Source organism: Rana temporaria, chromosome 5 (assembly GCF_905171775.1).
Source record: "Rana temporaria chromosome 5, aRanTem1.1, whole genome shotgun sequence".
Classification (NCBI taxonomy): domain Eukaryota; kingdom Metazoa; phylum Chordata; class Amphibia; order Anura; family Ranidae; genus Rana; species Rana temporaria.
The window spans coordinates 57272155-57279035 of NC_053493.1; positions in this window are offsets into that span (position 1 = coordinate 57272155).

Here is a 6881-nt window from a genome sequence, read left to right on the forward strand (position 1 = left end):
TACTGTCACAGGGGGTGTTTACATTCCTTGTGACAATAAAAGTGATAAAAAAAATTAAAAGGGACAGTGTAAAAAATAAATAAATTAAATTAAATTAAAATAAATCTGCGCGCAGATGCGAACGCATGCATAAATCGCACCATGAAATGTAAACAGTGTTCAAACCACACATATGAGATATGTAAATCTAAACTGGTAGCCTCTAGAAATTTTTAAGGTTTTTAAATCGCCTATGGAGATTTTTAAGTACTGTAGTTTGACGCCATTCCACGAATGTGCACAATTTTAAAGCACAACATATTGGTATCTATTTATTCTGTGTAAAATCATCTTTCACACTATGTATTTCTTCCAAATTTGCATTTCAAAGACTGCTGCGTAAATACAGTGTGACCTAAAACATTTCAATGATCGACATTTTATTCTCTAGGGTGTCTGCTAAAAATATATATATATATATGTATATATATATAGCATATAATATATAAGGCAGAGAGTGGGGAGCCGCTACAGCGCAAGGACTGTCTCCGAAATAATCCCAACTTATAGGGAGGAACGCTGGCATTTATTTTGCTACTGAGGACCACCTTAACGCCATGATGGGCGTCTTCCCTCTTTTTTTTGTCCTCTTAATAACTTACTGGTCTCCTCCCAGACGCCTGGTTTGCGTATCTAGCAGCTATTTGTGACACTATTCGGAACTCAGTGTTGACCCCTTCCAGGGTCCATCCCTCCATCATTGTCCCGGGAGCTGTTGAGCGTCCGACTCTGTGGTCTGTGGTTGTTATAAACATTTGTGCATGGATCTTGTTTTCCCCCGAAGAAGCGACAATCGCGAAACATATAGGGAATATGCGATCTCCATGTGTTGTTTAAACCATAACTAGATGTTTTTTAATGACCACTACTCTTCTCTAAATTGAATTATGTTTTTATTTATTTATATGTAATACAAATATTTAGTATTTTTGTAAAAAATCGTTCTTTCTCATCATTACCGCCATACCCTATGCACCGTAAAATATCCCTCTCCCTTCTTTGCTCTAACTTCAATACTTCTTTATGGGTTTAGGTGCCTTACTTTAATAGTGATTCCATCAGTGCTCGGACAAACCATATATCTAATATATATATATATATATATATATATATATATATATATATATATATATATATTTATATATATATATATATTAGGGCTGTTACTGATCAAAATGTTTGTGTTCGATTAATCGATTTTTTTTTTAATCGATTAATCGACTAATTTTGATTAATTATAACGCACATACAGATCCAACTACTTTTAGCTGATCTCCTTGCAGACTGTAGTGTTCAATGTGAAAGCCCGAAGGCTTTCACATTGAAGCGGTGCGCTAGCAGGAGCGCACCAAAAGTCCTGCTAGCCGCATCTTTACCGCGGTATAGGAGCGGTGTGTTCACCGCTCCTATACCGCGCCTTTCCATTGAAATCAATGGGAAAGCGCGGTAATACCGCCCGCGTTGCGGGCGGTATTAACCCTTTTTCGGCCGCTAGCGGGGGTTAAAACCTCACCGCTAGCGCCCGAATATCGTGGTAAATATGACGGTATAGCCGCGCTACAAATAGCGCGGCTATACCGTCACCGCGGCTGCACGCCTCAGTGTGAAAGCAGCCTAAGTGTGAACCGGCTCTTAAAGCATTTATTATGACAGTGTAGTTAAACAATACATAAACAAAAAAGCAATTAAACAGGTTTAAAATTGCAGTACTAGATAATGTTAACACTGAGCCATAAGATGGCAATCAACCGAACGGTAGTGATGCTAAACCAAATTATAACTGGTCCATTACCAGGTGGGTGCATGAGTACCTAACAAAGGATGTACCTCTGGAGGTGACTACAAGTAGTTGGACCTCAATTGTCAGTATTAGCCGGCTTTTATTGGGGCCTTTCTCTAAGGTGGTGAATGGTTGATGGGCTGCTAAACAAGGAACAGTCTTTATTGCATTAACTGCATCAGTGTTGAAATAAGCACAGATGGTTCAGATGACCTCTCCTGGTACAATTGAATCTGTCCCAGATCACTTGGTGGTCTGCTGTCCTCAGATACCCAGGACCCTGTAACTTAGTCCTCCCAAATGGGTCCTCATACGGTTCAGTCTCTCAGCTCTGGTCCTCACTGTTTCTCCCTTGCTGTAGAAGCTCATAGCAAAGGGTCCTCCCAGCTCCAGTCCCAGCTCAGCAAAGTGATCTTTCAGTAGCTCAGTCTCATTGGTGCCATGCTTAGACACCAGCAACAGGTCCATGTTCTTTCTGGTGTAGGCACAGACACCTCAGTGGTGGGTCTCCACCCTCTGGTCCACGTGATGAAAAAAGCTCTTGGCCCTAGTCATTACTGTTCCTCTTTCTCCCGCAAGAGACTCTCCAGACTCTCCAACTCTCCAGAATTGCCCGAAAAAAGTTCTAACTCCCCTCCTCTGTGGTGCGAAGCAATTCTAGCATGTAGTTTTTCAGTCATTCATTTTCATTCACTTGTGCCTCTTTAAGGGGGCTGCATAGTAAGTGCCCCTCATGGGGGCTGCATAGTAAGTTCTCTCTGCCATGGACTGGTTGAAAGCTGCTGCTGCTAGGACAGAGGGGGGCAGGGGTGACAGGGGGAGGACACATAGAACCCCCTCTGATCACAATGCAGAGGCTGGAGAGCTGAAAAGCAGACATGAGACTCCACAGTCTGCTCTTTCCTCGAGATAGCTTTCAGCCCAGCAGTACAGCTGCTCTGTTATATAGAGGGGAGAAGGCAGGGGATGCACAGCCTCTGCTCCTCTAGCTACAGCACCCAGCTACAGGATAAAGATTTGGCATACATAAATAAAAGCTGATCATTGTAAGAACAGCTGTCAGTGGTAAATGATTTGTATCAACCCTCTAACTATTACTTTGTTTGGACAGCTTGTTCTGTTAAAGGAATTTGTAAAATAACAGACTTAGTCATCCCTAGAAACAAACAGGAGATTCCAGGCAAGCAGCTAAATATACTGTATATTAGAAATACATATATGTCAACTATTTTTCATGCAAAATACTTTTTTTTGTCATTGCAGATGCTCTCCTTAACCACTTTAAGACCAGCCGCCGCAGTTATACTGCGTCAAGTTGGCTCTATTGCGCGAATCGCTGTAGCTCAGCTGTATGTTGCTTCCTGAAATAGACACAGTGGGCACGGCACCGGAGCCCCTCCGCGTGGCCAGTGGCCGGAATGTTCGCCGGCCAATCGCGATTGCTCCACAGAGAGCCAGAATGGGAATCTGTCAATGTAAACAAACAGTTCCCCATTCTGTCAGGGGAGTAGAGAGAGATCATAACACCGATCTCTCTCCTCCTCCAGTCAGTCCACTTCCCCCACAGTTAGAAACACCTCCCAGGGAACACATATAACCCCTTGCTCACCATTAGTGTTAACCCCTTCCCTGCCAGTGTCATTTATACAGTAATCAGTGCATTTGTATAGCACTGATTGCTGTATAAATTTCACTGGTCCCAAAAAAGTGGCAAAAGTGGCCGATCTGTCTGCCGCAATGTCGCAGTCCCGCGAAAAATCGCTGATCACCGCCATTACTAGTAAAAAATAATAATAATAATAATATGTAGCGCCGGGTTACTTCTAAGTACCAGTGCTACCAAAATTTAAGGGATGATCAGAGTATAATTTTACTCTGATCTCAATTTCAATTCTAAAAGGGTCTCTGTTTCAGCTGGGCTGTACTGTGGGTTCATTCTGTTGCTGGGGTGTTTTACCACCCTGGGGCAACAGGTGGCACCAGTGGAGTCCAGGCTGGGGTGCCTCTTGCCAGCAGCCAAACAGGAGGGAGTTTCTCTCGCGGGGCATGCTGGGAGAGGGAACTTCTGGAGCAGACGCCATTAAGGCGGGGTTCTTTTCCTGGTGTGGCACCCACCTTCAGGGTGACCACACATCACGGCTCCCCGGCGAGTTGGCCTACCAGGCCGAGGTGGGCGTGCCACGTGGTGTTCTTGGTTCTGGGACCATGTTGGCCTGGAACATTTAGAGCTGTTGCGGGGGCCCCAGTGATCTACTGGGTCCCCAATTCTGAGAAGATCCCAAGCAAGATAGCTGCTTGATGGGGAGTCCGCCTGAGGAGAGCCAAGAGAGGCTGGCGATCCAACAGGGCCTCGACAATCCATCGGGGATCAAGGTAACCGGACACTGAAAGGTTGGACGTTAGACACCTGTCATTCGGTGACCCAATTGAAAACTACCTGAAGCTGATCCAATACTACCACTAATACTACCAAGGAAGATTGTCTCCATGATCTAAGTTCTAGGGAGGGTCTGTGGCAGAGATCTTTTCCCTCAAAGCTCCAAGTGATACCCTGACTGCCAGGTCGGTGTGAGAGGCCTGTCCAGGTACACTATACCCATTCCGGCTGGAGTGGCGACGAAAGCAAAGTGTCGTTGGAAGCAGGACTGCTTCCGTATCGTTAGGCCTGAATCTGCTGTTTCTTCTCCTCATACATCTTTACTCTCTACCTCAAGTTTTACCTTGTTGGGTAAATTAAAGCACAAGAAAAAGACACCTGCTGTGTGGACATTCCATTGCTTGGCTCTCATCAACTACCCTAGATGGCGGAGTCACATTCCCTATTTTGTAGATGCCATAACTTTTGCGCAAACCAATCAATATCTGCTTATTGTTTTTTGTTTTTACCAAAAATGTGTAGAAGAATACATATTGGCTTAAACTGATGAAGAAATTATAATTGTTTTAATTTTTTGGGGGATATTTATTATAGAAAAAAGTAAAAAATATATTTTTTTTGTTCAAAATTGTCTCTCTTTTTTTGTTCATAGCGCAAAAAGTAAAAACCCGCAGAGGTTGATTAAATACCACCAAAGAAAGCTCTATTTGTGGGGAAAAAATGGACATACATTTTGTTTGAGTACAACGTCGCATGACCTCACGACCCCTGGTCATTAAGGGGGTAAATCCTTCCGGTCCTTAAAGAGGAAGTAAACCCACTTGTACAAAAAGAACACCGCCTGCAAGACAAAGGCATAATGAACTAGTATGCATAGCCGTTAGTTGCAATAGTTGCAATGGTTAAAGATGACATTGCAACTAAGCACTGCAGCCCATTCTTGAACAATAAAATATCATCAAAATTTAGCACTACCCCCAGAGGAGCTGCTGGTTATTTTTGGGTGGCACGTTACCTCTATGTTCTCGCTGTCCATGGTGAAAAGAGAGCCTGAATAATTTCAATGTCCACACAATGCACTTCTTTTTCTTTGATTTATTTTGCAGAACTTTAGAAAAGAAGGGTGAAGGGTGGAAGGGTAGGTAGGTTCAGGTGCATAATCACAAATAGGGAAACACTCCTGCTTCCAGCAAACAGTTCTCGTCGCCACTCTAGCCAGAGTGGGTATTGCTCACCCGGATAGGTCCCTCTCACTGGCCTAGCAGCCAGTATGGCACACAAAATAAAGTACAGTCTCTGCCACAGACCTTCCCTTATGAGGAGACACAATCTCTCCAGATTAGCTTTGGTAGAACTTTCAGGCACCTCTCGGTGCACGGTGCATCCTTCGATTAAGTTTCCAGGCCTTCTCCCAAGGTACCAGCCTCTTGCATGGCCCTCTCCAGGATAGGTCCTCCCCTGGCTTCCTTCATCAAGTGGCTTCCTCCCACAGGACTGACAGCACAGGATTACCTTTACAAGGCAGGCCCCAGCCAGACTACTGGGCCTACAAACGAAGTCACAGCCCCGGGCAAACGTGGTCCCGGAACCAGGATTCAGGACACGCACCTCAGGCCAGGCAGGCCACGAGGTGCATGGGACGACAGACCGACCGACCCACCCTAATGGCGTCTGTCCCTTAAGTACCCCTCCCCAGCATGCACAGCGAGCAACCACTCCCACTGATTCGCTGCTGAGGGGGACAATCAAAGTACCTTGACCCTGCTGCTGCCACCCTTGGCCTGGGGGTGGTAATAACCCCCCCAGGCGAACAATGGTGGTAACTTACAGCACAGTCACGGCTGGAACAGAGGCTAAATTGCCCCTAATTACTTTTATCTGAGCCAAATAACAGCTCAGACCCCACTAAATTTAAAGCAGCACCTGATCAACAGGAGCAGGGTGCTACAAAAATATCATCAAACACTGAAAAAGTCATCCCTCTGCTCTTTCCTCCTATAAGCAGTGTTAGGCCTAGTACACACGAGAGGACCGTTTCCGCGGATAAATCCTCTGGCGGATTTTGATCTCATGGTTGTACTAACCATGAGATCAAAATCCCCGCGGAATTCCCTCCGCGGTGACGTGTCGTGCCGTTGCCGCGATGATGACGCGGCGACGTGCACGACGCTGTAATATAAGGACTTCCACGCATGCGTCGAATCATTACGACGCATGCGAGGGATGGATTCGGACGGATTGATCCAGTGAGTCTGTACAGACTATCGGATCAATCCGCTGGACTGGATTCCAGCGGATCGATTTCTTAGCATGTCAAGAAATTTTGATCCGCTGGAAATCCATCGGCCCGAAAAATATCCGCGGAAAAATATCCGCTGGATCGTACACACCAGGGGATCTATCCGCTGAAACCGGTCCGCGGAAAAATTCCAGCGGATCGATCCTCTCGTGTGTACGGGGCCTTAGAGCTCTTGCATACAGCCATAACTTACAGTGCCTAGACATACAGAGTAAAATATGGCTGTAGTTGTGGTGCCTGAGAGCCACAGCTAGAGCGTATTTTTGCCCATTGAAAAGCATTACAGACATTTGACATTTTTAAATATATACCCATATGCAAATAAATAACTGGTGAAATAAGAACCTACCTGTCCCTATTCATGAACTCTGATGCCGCGTACACAC